This window comes from Octopus sinensis, unplaced genomic scaffold, assembly GCF_006345805.1.
Source record: "Octopus sinensis unplaced genomic scaffold, ASM634580v1 Contig18426, whole genome shotgun sequence".
Lineage (NCBI taxonomy): Eukaryota > Metazoa > Mollusca > Cephalopoda > Octopoda > Octopodidae > Octopus > Octopus sinensis.
Genome location: NW_021835828.1, coordinates 1 through 13,341, shown reverse-complemented (window position 1 = coordinate 13,341; position 13,341 = coordinate 1).

The following is a 13,341-nucleotide window of genomic DNA, read 5'->3' as shown; positions in this document are numbered from 1 at the left end:
TGTTTACGTTATAAAGAGGATTGTATATGATTACAATCGAACAAAGCATGACACGACCAGGAATATTCATTTTCAAAGTTTTATGAAAATTAAAAAAAACCAGACAAAAATGAAATAAACGCATTAATGGCATTAAATAGAACTGACTCAGAAGAAGAGATAAATTACGAAAAAAATGAATGCTCGGAAGATGACCAGCAAAATATGAACATTCTGGAAAATCTTTAAAAAACAGGCGAGAAAATGAAGAAGGAGCCGGATAAAAGACCTATTGATGGCTAGAAAACTTCTTATGTGGAAGGAAATCTTCTGTTCGCTGTGGAAACCGCCTAACGGGATGTGTGGAACTTCAAAGAGACGTCTCGCAGCTTGCGAGAATCATCTGTGACCACAATCCGGATGGTCTTGGAGAAAAGTTGTCAACACTGACTATAAAAAGACACTTCGGTGCCTTGTTTAATCTCCCCGTTAACCATCTTTCCTTGTTTTCTTTCGGTTCCTGTTATTGATCAATAGATTAATCAATAATTTTCAAAAATGAGGTTAAGTTTGTTTGTCTATCTTAGTTTTCCAGAAGTCATTAAAACCATCAAAAAAAGGTTTAAAATTATGCGGGAAAAAAGTACGATACTTTTTATATAGACGTAATTGATATTAATTAGATTTTGATGGAGTCCATTAATATGCTGGACACATTAATTTATAAAAACATATATTTCTGTTTTAGAGGGCAATTAAAATAGTTTGAGACCTGGTAGAAGCATCGATTTTGTCTCAAAATGGAAAACATGAGATCAAAACCGATGTTACCACCATCGGACCAGCCGAGAAATATGTGCTAAGACATTTAAAAAGTACATATTGGTTATTTTATTACCTAGATGTCCCAAAAATAAAAATAGATCATTTAAAGCTGCAGTCAATTTGGGGCATGAATGCCTTGAAATTGCTGCAGCTAAAAGTTCAAGTACAGGATGATCGAAATTGCCATTCAATTTAGAAATAAATATTTTCAAATTAAAAAAAAGCAGCCCACGCATTTTAAAAAATCCAGGAACAAATGAATAAAATTCTGCTATAAGAATATTAAGAATAGAACTTTTTATCAAAAAATAAGGTGAAAGTCAATAAATAAAAATAAAGTAAACAGATTGAAAGAATAAACTCGCAAATATTACAAAATGATGAAATTTCAGATAATTTATCCATTAAAAGAAACTGCATCGCAAAATATTCCTTCTAATCCAATTAAATAAAAATAAGGATCGACCAAATAATGTAGCAGAACAACAAGGTATGCCAACAGCGTGGTCACACGTGGCATAATTTATTAGGTTTTCTATTAATAAAAAATTAAGATAATTTATTAATGAAAAAAATATTATTTTAATTAAAACACACTTCTACTTAGTAGCTTATAAACAGTGTAAATATCAGCGAGCATATCTCAATGATCCTCCAGATAGCTGAAATAAGGATACAGTCAAGCCTCGTTGATCAGAAAAATTCAAATTGACTTTCGCTTCGGGTTTCGGATTATGAAACTCAAACCTGCAAATAAAGAGAGGTTATATTTAAATCGGAAATCTCTTGGGAGAGGACTTGCTTCAGTCTCTTTCAGAAGTGAACTGATACTTTTCCAGTTCATGAAAAGTTTAGAAAGACAGTCGACAGTATGCTTACGGAGATCGGGAATCCTGCGTGTGATACAAATAAATAAATGGCATATGACCACAATTGCAGGATTTCTCGCCTCCAAGTATGCAATTCTCGACATGGAGAATTTGGGTGTTGAGTTTATCAAAGATGCTCAAAGAAAATATTTGCTTAAGAACATTAATTGTAAATGCTACATTCGGTGCTATTCAAATGCATAGACGAACAAAATGTTGATCTAGCTACATCCTCAGAGTGGTTATCTAAAGGAAGCATTGTACTCTCTCTTGCAGGATAGGAATTTTTTCACATCCATTGGATCTCTATGCAGTCACTCCAAAAAATGCAAGAAAACAGTTGATCATTTGGCCACGCAGTGCGGGCAAATCTTAAACAGTGATTATCTGCGAAGACACGATGAAGTTGTGAAGTGCATTTATCTTCATTTTTGTCGAATCTATGGTATTAAAAGAGGAAGCAAATTAAAGACTCATTCTGTTCAGTCCATATTATCGACGCAGAATGTTGAAATCAGAGTCGATATGTCAATCATGACGGAAACTAAAGTTCAATCCAACAAACCAGATATCTTCGTGTATGACAAAACCAAACAAGAGATAACCTTAATTGAAGTTGGCATCACGTCACAAGATCGTCTCAAACAAGTCGAAATCGAGAAATTTCGTAAATATGATCTGCTCGCAAACGAACTTTCGATACTTTATGATGCAAAGGTAAAGATTATCCCGGTTGTCTTGACCTGGGACGGTGTTGTTTCGAGATATTTCAAAAACTATATGGACAAATTATCGATCGAAAAAGCCACAAGAACTTATATTCAATCTGTCGTTTTAAAAAGGACTCTAGAAAGCATGGTAGTTGAACACAGACATGGAGTGAGAGTATCTGCCGAAGAATACGCCTCTGCTGCTTACCAGCTTGCAGAAGTGGCATGCTGCCGTGACACGCCGGTGAAAGATGTGAGACAATAGAAAATCTATCTGACTGGGAGATGGAGAGTGAGAAGGAACTGGTTGCAAGGTCTTCTCCTAAAAGGAGGAGAAAGATTCCAATAAGCGGGACTGAGAATCTAAATTAAATAGTCTAGCTTAAGTTAAATTTTATTTCTTTTAATAATAAATGTTTTTAGTGTTTTTTAATTAATTTTTGTAAATCACCCGAGATGTGTTGCAAATTTTTTACAGTATCGTTTGTTATATTTTGAGAAAAGCAATTCAAACAACAACTTGATTTAATGACAATTTGAATTACATAAAATAAAGTGGTTGGGCTAATATCGTAACTCTCATCGACCTGGCCATCTAAAGCATTACGTATGATATCTTTAACAGTGTATTCTTCTTGAAACAGTGCAATAATTTCATCGTCATCAATGATTTTTTCTGTTTGAATCATATCTTCTTCAATCATAATTTGGTCTAGCTCATAATTTTGTGTCTCAATAATTGGATCTGGTGACAACTCTTCTTCAGCATAAGACTCATCAAGACCTTAAATAATTCCAACTTATTTGAAACAATTATTGATAGTTTCTTGTTTCACACTTTCCCAACTCGCTTGAATCTCGATGGAGTTATGAGGTTCACCAACTCGCCTGAATCTCGCAATTCAAAGTATTTGGAAACGCTCAGGGGACAAATAATGCCCACCGGAAAAGAATCATCAAAACTCGTCCCCCTGGCGCATTTTCGTTCCAGTACGATGTCCAAACTTGAAGGGCATAAAACAAATGAATGTGCGCATTCCTGTGGTGCAGGAAGTCTAGAAACTACTTAACTTGGTTATGAATATTGTTGATGAAGGCAGCATAAGAATGATTCGGCTACTTTTAGCCAATACCTTTCTTTATTTAAAACTTGAATGACACAATTTCGAGAATTTATCACTAATAAAGAAACCCCCGAAATATATTATAATTGAAATTTTCAATAAAAATATGTAGTAAATGGTTATTTTTTAATATTAAAATTTTTTCCAAATAAAACTTTATCTAAAAAATAGCCCTTCATCATGAATTTCAAGTGCGAAATTATAAAAAGATTAAATTAAACAGAAATATAGAGAAAATCAGAGCAATTTTAATTCACCCCTGGTTAGGAATAAAAGAAGTAGCGAGCAACAGAGATTTTACTGTAAAAAGAAAATCATTTTTGTCAATATTTAAAAACATTATTAAAACAAAAAAAAATTATTAAAAACCACGCCCGTTAGAGATATTAACTGATTCCAAAAAATTATTTCTCCCTTGGAATAAACCCCTTAGGAACTTCAGAAGAACGCTTTAATTGAAAATAGAAATAAAACCAAATGGGAAAAATGGTTCACGCCCATCATAAACGTGGTTTCCCCTCTTTCATACTTTGCATTGTGTTCTTCGATAGTGTTGAGAGTTTCTGTGAAAATTGAAAAACGTAATTCGTCATCCTCGAACTCAAAGCCTAAATAAATAATAATAAATATTCTTCCATATTTCTCTTTATATTCTTTCCATTGTTGAAGAAGAGCGTCTTCACTTAAAGGCATACTTTCACACAAATTAAATGTATTTATTATGTATATTTAAATATATTAATTATAATAACAAATATGTTTTTTTTGAAAACAATAAGAATTAGTAGTTCAAATGTCAACGGTGTTTTCAGTAAATATTAAATTGGAGGTATACCATTTTTAATACGAATTTAATAAAATTAAAAAAAGTCAATTCATAGATTCATAGAAAAATTTCATAGATTCTTATAATAAGTAATTGACACTCACTGCTGTTTTTTGCAAAAAAGTAATTGGTTTCCTTTACAACTTCATAGTTATAGTTATCGATTTCAGATTATCACTGTTCAACTTTTATACTTTTTTTGATTGTTATCAACTGTATGTATGCTTTGGATAAAATTTGGCATTGCATTTGATCTCTACATTAATTTATCGAGTCAGTCTTGAGGAAAAGAAGCAATGGAGCTCAGACGTTGCCAAAACTGCAAAATTAATATTTGAGAGGATTCTCCGTGAAGGCTAGAATCTGATTACTCATGCTTTTAAATCAAAATTTAAACACAAAAATCTGTGATAAATATCAAAAGCATGCTTGCATCTATCCAAAGTTAAACTGACAAACTGAAGAAGGAAATGGTCTCGATCGATGTTCAAGAGATGTTGCGAGGAATTTTTTCTTAGATGAAAAGAATCAAGAAAAATGGGAGGAATTACTGAATCCCAACTAGGAAAATCCTAAAGAAAACTCTTAAAATGAATATTCTGGCTGGGTTCGACACATCCATAAGAGAATATATTAATTCCACCCCAGGCTTGAACATTAATGAAATTACAGATATTGTATACACCGGACAGTGTGCATATGAGAGGTTTATTAAGTCGACAAAACCTAAAAGCAACTGAAAGACCTTTTTAATGTGAACATTAAGGTAATCTGTTATCTTAGCATAGTTGTGCAATGTTAGGAGTTATTATTGACAAATGTATCTTTATATCGTGTGAAGCATTAAGTTTATTTCTACATTTTGTTTTGGCTAAAGTGAAAACCCTGACTCGCATGAATAAAATGAAATATTTTTTGACACCATACCATGGCAAGGGGTCCCCGGAACCCAGGTTGGGAACAACTGGTATGAATAGTCATAAAGGGAGAATACAAAAGAATTCTATTCAAATCCGCTATGAAATACGAATCATTTGAGAAAAGCAATACATTCTCGAATTAAGAAAACTATACAGTAAAGACAATTGGTATTTTAAATTTAATAGAAACTTCTATAAGATTAGAATGTTTTCTTTATCTCACGGTTAGTAGCCTGTTCCTTAGGACAAAAAGTCGTATTTTCACATTTTTTCGATCTCGACTTGCAGTAAATTTTTGTTTATCCCATTTCAATCAAAAAATTGCGATTTCTTATCTTGTCGAAAAAAATAGGCTTGCAACTCCTTATTCGAAAGTGCTTTGATCTCTTTAATGAAACATTTTCTCACATCTAGTGGCACGGAGGTTGACGGTCTTTTTCTAACTCATGCAGTGGGAACACATTGTGTTTTCTACAAAGAATAAATTTCTGTTTTGCACAAGATTCGAGCATTTCATCAATTCGGGTGCGATTAATGAAGCTGGACTCTCAACCACGTCTATATAATTTTATTCTTTGTGTTCCTCCAAAACTTTGACTAGTTCATCACACACGAGTGTTAATTACTGACTTGTTTCGTGACAAACCGTTATTTTTGAATCAAAGTAGCAGGTCAATTGAGGAAAAAGTTAACATAAATTAAGATTAGTCATTGGCCGCACCGCGGATTGCAAGCGAGTTACCTTGCAGGATTGCTATCAGTACTTTAAGGACCTTATTATGTGAGTCTGGAACATCGTAGTTGTTTATTTTAACCAAAATGTATAAAATATTTTTTTAATTTTTTTGGCGGAAAGGTTTAAAGTACCTTATCATGTGATTAGAGGACATTTTTGTTCATTTTAAGCAAAATCCAGAAAATATTTTTGTCGATTTCTTGGCGGAAAGGTTTTAAGTACCTCATCGTTGAAGATATTCTTGAGAGTATTTTTGGAGGACCTCGTCATTTTTGTCTTGTTCCCGATTATTGGAAATTATAATGGGAAAGGATTTTGATAATTTATCTGTAGTTTGCTAATTTGAAGTTGCACAGACAGACACACACCATACCATTTTTTAATTAAGAAAATGGGCAAGATGAAAGAATTTTACAGACGTACTTTTACGGGGTTTGAGAAATGCACATAACTCAACCATTAAACTTTTTTTTATTATCGGAATGGATTGAGTTTTTGATAGTTGCAATTTTAACCATTGCATATTTCGAAATTTAATCGATAACAATTATAATCTAAAATTTAATACTTCAAATAAATACTTAAGAATATCCCGATATTATTGGCGTAATTGGTGAATTAGTTTCCAGCATCATTTCGATTGTCAGAAAGTGTTAATTTTAAAATTAAGTGGTACGGGTCAGAAAGCGACGCGTGCTTCCTCCGTTTGTTTTCCTTTGCCCGCTAAGACGCGAAGCCAGGACACTACGCAGACTGAGTAACGGTCCCCTGGAGCAAAGATGTCCGCAGAGGTTATATCTCATACCAGACACTTCCCCTCGCTGTATGGGCAGACCGTCATACCGTCGGACGCTTGCCGTCTCAGCGATCAAGACGAGTGGCCTCCAGAACCGAAGGGAAGTAGCATATCAAGAAAATCAAAAAAGCCACATATTATTTCCACGACTCTTATTAAGTCGAGTGCGTTGAAAACGGTGAAAAACAGTTCTGGGTACATAAGGCTCTTGAAAACTGCAACAGATTTGTTAGAGAATCGTATCAGGATTGAATGAATAGTATCAGTGATGATATTTCTAAAAAAAATTTTGTAGACATTAACAATTGTTGCATCAAGATTTCAATAGAGAAAACAATTTTTAGGAATTAATTAAAAGTAAAAGGTAGGAAGTCTTACGAAACCTAACTCACATCTGATATAAGATTGGCAAGGAAGACAGTCGCTTTGAAGCTGAAAAATATGGCCATAACTTTCAACAGAAGTTAAACGGTCCTAGAAATTACTTTTGACATGGATCTTTGCTTTTCTCTAAACGGAGAAAACACGTTTTGATCGGAATTTCTGGCAGACACATTTTGCAATAACAAATTTGTAGAAAATGTCAGCTTTATCAGCTTTATAAAAATTTTCTACTTTGTACTTGTTAATTTTAGAGTTCAATAAATTTGATCAAAATTAGAAGTTTGGTCTCAATATAGAAAATTATTGATTTGGAAGAATCTGTGATTTTGGTTTCGCCGACTTCTTATAAAATTTATTTAAACAAAAAATTGATGAAAATAAAATAATTTGATCTAATTTTAGTATCAGGCTATTTTCATTTGATTTAATAAGTTATTTAAAGAAGGATTATCCAAGCCGTGACAATTATTTTTTACTGATTACAATGCTGAGCCAGAATATTCTGTGCCTCTGCTCGAGTCTACTTATTTAATGCTCAGATGAATTCCTAGGAACGGTTGAGAAATCATTTTGGCCTGGCCAGTTGAGTTAGTAGAAGCTGACTATTAAGGAACTAAAGAAATCAAATTGTAAAATACAATTGAGAGCAAAATTATAAATAGGGAGAGTGACTCGCTAAATTGAGTAATTTTTTGGAAAAACTTTTACGGCAACTTCTTTTGGCCTAGAATTGTTTTTAAATGGCAAAAAAAGAAAGCGGCAAAAAGAGATCAAGAAAAATATCCCTTAGAGTGAAAAATATCAATTATTGGAAATAAAATGGCAATATACAAAATGAGAATCAGATTTGGAATCCAATTTCACAGTGAAGTGTTTAAAAATTAGAGGTATTCAAACATTTAATGTTTTTTTAACTTAATTTTTTAAATTAATAGAAAAAAGAGCAAGGATACCAAGGAGCGACAAATTGTATTAATATTCGCCCTTATAATTGCCAAAAAATATGCTGAAAAAACCAGCTGGTCTCTTTGTGGTTGCACGTACTTTTTTAAAGAGAATAATGCCGTTGATCTTTACCACTACGCGTGTCAATCAAACGTATTCATTAATTGCTGATCTTTCGCACTTTTCGACTTCTCTCGGCACTTTTAAACAGTGCCAAGGAAACATACAAAGTTAACTGGATTAGATTTTTTGAAATAGTGGAGACCCTATGTGTTCCAGACCATACTCGTATAAAGTATGGCGAGAAATACTCAAACTGTTGGACAATATCGACTCGAATGCGCCTCCCGGACTACAATGGAAGCATATTTCGATCAGAGTTAAGAAGGCCGCACAGACGGTACTGGGAAATCGTCCAAGGGGATTCAAGGGGACTTTTGACAAAAAATAGACAAACTTGCAAAAGAACAAAGGAAACTCCGTCTCCTAATTGAATCGTCAAACTCGACCGGCCTCGTTGATTCTCTTAAAAGAAAACGCAACGAAATTAAATACAGAATAAAGAAAAGGGTCAAAGAGCTAGCTAGGCTTACATTAGATAACCTGGCAAAGGACATCGACCGATACAAAAATGGAGCAAAAATGTTCGCTGCAGCCAAGAAACTATCCCGGAATACCAAACCGGAGAGAATTGTAATCTTCGATGATGCGGGAAAGACCATAATCGATGACCAAGAATCAGCAAACAAAATTGCAACCTTTTACAAAAGACGACTAAATATCAATGACCACCTGGAACCATTCGAAGGAACATCCAGAGGACTTAATAAAGACATCACCCGCTATGAAGTCCTTTCAGCCTTGAGCAAGCTGAAAAATGGCAGAGCTTCGGGACCAGACAACGTGACTGCAGAGTTATTAAAATACGCGCCGGACAGAGTGGTTGAGTTGATCTGCACAGCCCTGAACAGGATGTTCAAAGTTTTATGAAAATTAAAAAAAACCAGACAAAAATGAAATAAACGCATTAATGGCATTAGATAGAACTGACTCAGAAGAAGAGATAAATTACGAAAAAAATGAATGCTCGGAAGATGACCAGCAAAATATGAACATTCTGGAAAATCTTCAAAAAACAGGCGAGAAAATGAAGAAGGAGCCGGATAAAAGACCTATTGATGGCTAGAAAACTTCTTATGTGGAAGGAAATCTTCTGTTCGCTGTGGAAACCGCCTAACGGGATGTGTGGAACTTCAAAGAGACGTCCCGCAGCTTGCAAGAATCATCTGTGACCACAATCCGGGTGGTCTTGGAGAAAAGTTGTCGACACTGACTATAAAAAGACACTTCGGTGCCTTGTTTAATCTCCCCGTTAACCATCTTTCCTTGTTTTCTTTCGGTTCCTGTTTTTGATCAATAAATTAATCAATAATTTTCAAAAATGAGGATAAGTTTGTTTGTCTATCTTAGTTTTCCAGAAGTCATTAAAACCATCAAAAAAAGGTTTAAAATTATGCGGAAAAAAAAGTACGATACTTTTTATATAGACGTAGCTGATATTAATTAGATTGTGATGGAGTCCATTAATATGCCGGACACATTAATTTATAAAAACATATATTTCTGTTTTAGAGGGCAATTAAAACAGTTTGAGACCTGGTAGAAGCATCGATTTTGTCTCAAAATGGAAAACTGAGATCAAAACCGATGTTACCAACCATCGGACCAGCCGAGAAATATGTGCTAGACATTTAAAAAGTACATATTGGTTATTTTATTACCTAGATGTCCCAAAAATAAAAATAGATCATTTAAAGCTGCAGTCAATTTGGGGCATGAATGCCTTGAAATTGCTGCAGCTAAAAGTTCAAGTACAGGATGATCGAATTACCATTCAATTTAGAAATAAATATTTTCAAAATTAAAAAAAGCAGCCCCACTTTTTAAAAAATCCAGGAACAATGAATAAAATTCTGCTATAAGAATATTAAGAATAGAACTTTCTATCAAAAATAAGGTGAAAGTCAATAAATAAAAATAAAGTAAACAGATTGAAAGAATAAACTCGCAAATATTACAAAATGATGAAATTTCAGATAATTTATCCATTAAAAGAAACTGCATCGCAAAATATTCCTCCTAATCCAATTAAATAAAAATAAAGATCGACCAAATAATGTAGCAGGACATCAAGGTATGCCAACAGCGTGGTCACACGTGGCATAATTTATTAGGCTTTCTATTTATAATTGGGTAACTAAAAATTAAGATAATTTATTAATGAAAAAAATATTATTTTAATTAAAACACACTTCTACTTAGTAGCTTATAAACAGTGTAAATATCAGAGAGCATATATCAATGATCCTCCAGATAGCTGAAATAAGAATACAGTCAAACCTCGTTAATCAGAAAAATTCAAATTGATTTTCGCTTCGGGTTTCGGATTATGAAAGAATCTAAAATTTATGATTGTTAGATAATGATCAAATTAGTGATCAATTTACGAATCTGTTTATAAACACAATTATTTACTGAAAAAATCAAATAAAGTTCATTGTATAGTGTTTTTTAATTAATTTTTGTAAATCACCCGAGATGTGTTGCAATTTTTTTTACAGTATCGTTGTTATATTTTGAGAAAAGCAATTCGAACAACAACTTGATTTAATGACAATTTGAATTACATAAAATAAAGTGGTTGGGCTAATATCGTAACTCTCATCGACCTGGCCATCTAAAGCATTAAGTATGATATCTTTAGCAGTGTATTCTTCTTGAAACAGTGCAATAATTTCATCGTCATCAATGATTTTTTCTGTTTGAATCATATCTTCTTCAATCCTAATTTGGTCTAGCTCATAATTTTGTGCCTCAATAATTGGATCTGGTGACAACTCTTCTTCAGCATAAGACTCATCAAGACCTTAAATAATTCCAACTTTTTTGAAACAATTATTGATAGTTTCTTGTTTCACACTTTTCCAACTCGCTTGAATCTCGGTGGAGTTATGAGGTTCACCAACTTGCCTGAATCTTGCAATTCAAACGTGTTTGAAAACGCTCAGGGGGCAAATAATGCCCACGAAATATATTATAATTGAAATTTTCAATAAAAATATGTAGTAAATGGTTATTTTTTAATATTAAAATTTTTTCCAAATAAAACTTTATCTAAAAAATAGCTCTTCATCATGAATTTCAAGTGCGAAATTATAAAAAGATTAAATTTAACAGAAATTTAGAGAAAATCAGAGCAATTTTAATTCACCCCTGGTTAGAAATAAAAGAAAATATTTAAAAACATTATTAAAACAAAAAAAAATTATTAAAAACCACCACGCCCGTTAGAGATATTAACTGATTCCAAAAATTATGGTACTTTTTGTCGAAGTGGTCGCAGTTTTTTTAGAAGATATTAAAATTAATTAATTTTTTACCATATATGGTACTTTTTGTCGAAGTGTTCTCGCAGTTTTTTTAGAAGATATTAAAATTAATTAATTTTTTAGTGAAAAATAGATTATTTAATTTATAACCCTCTATCAATAATTTAAATGGTTATTAAAATTATTTAAAATTTATTTAACCAATTTAGTCATTTTTAGTACGCGGCATCCAAATTCCAGGACTGTAGAAGGAATTTTGTCTTTACAATCTGTGCAAAAGATTCCTTATAGTTCTGTATTTGTTTTCGCCACATAAATTCTGAAAAAATAACTAACTAAAAAAACCTGCGAATAAGATCCCAGATGATGTCTTACAGCTCCTCTTTGAGCTTTATTCTTGCATTTTGCACTTCCCCACATTCGTTCTACTGTCTGGGTGTGCACTCCCGTCGTTGGATCCACAAAGAATTTTCTGAATATATTATATTTCCTTACTTATGGTTAACGGTTTCGTGTGTGTAGCCGTTTTCACAACCAATTGATCAGTTGAATACCCTAAATGTTAATCAAATAATGCTAACCTTTCCAGCAGTCACTATAAATAATGCTTCCCACCTCGACATATCGAATTACTAGACTGAGCAGTGTTTCTCTGCTCCTATCCGCGACTGGTTGCAGAAAACACTGTTTGGTGGCTCGACAAATACCACCGAAGACCCACTGTTTTGGTAAAACTCTTCCAGAGTTGTTTTTCCGTTTGGAAAACATACTCTCGTCTACCTCCACAATCATACCAGGACCACCTGAAAATAAACATTAATAATACCAATTTTGCCGTCAGATCTTTTAACAAGTGCGTCCACACAGACTTCACGAAAAACATAGCCCAATCGACACATTTTGCAGAAAATGCACTGCATCCTCCTTACTTATTGGACTGTCGGAATTTGATGTTGCATAAGTCCACAACAGATTTTCCATGTGACCTATAGTGCCAGTTTATATCATATTAGGTACATGCTCGCCATAATATTAAAAAATTAGAAAATAAATTAGTAAAAATTTATAAGATTTTAAATTATTGATAGAGCGACTTAAATAAAATAATATATTCCACCTCAAAATTATTAGATTTTTTAAAAGGCCTAAAAAACTGCGACCACTTCGACAAAAGTACCAAAATGGTAAACTGCGACACTTCGACAAAAGTACCAAATTTTTCTCCCTTGGAATAAACCCCTTAGGAACTTCAGAAGAACGCTTTAATTGAAAATAGAATAAACCAAATGGGAAAATTGTTCACGCCGCCCATCATAAACGTGGTTTCCCCTCTTTCATTCTTTGCATTGTGTTCTTGGATAGTGTTGAGAGTTTCTGTGAAAATTGAAAAACGTAATTCGTCATCCTCGAACTCAAGCCTAAATAAAATAATATAATATTCTTCCATATTTCTCTTTATATTCTTTCCATTGTTGAAGAAGAGCGTCTTCACTTAAAAGCATACTTTCACACAAATTAAATGTATTTATTATGTATATTTAAATATATTAATTATAATAACAAATATGTTTTTTTTAAACAATAAGAATTAGTAGTTCAAATGTCAACGGTGTTTTCAGTAAATATTAACTGGAGGTATACCATTTTTAATACGAATTTGATAAAATTAAAAAAGTCAATTCATAGATTCATAGAAAATTTCATAGATTCTTATAATAAGTAATAAGTAATTGACACTCACTGCTGTTTTTTGCAAAAAAGGATTGGTTTCCTTTACAACTTGATAGTTATAGTCATCGATTTCAGATATCACTGTTCAACTTTATACTTTTTTTGAT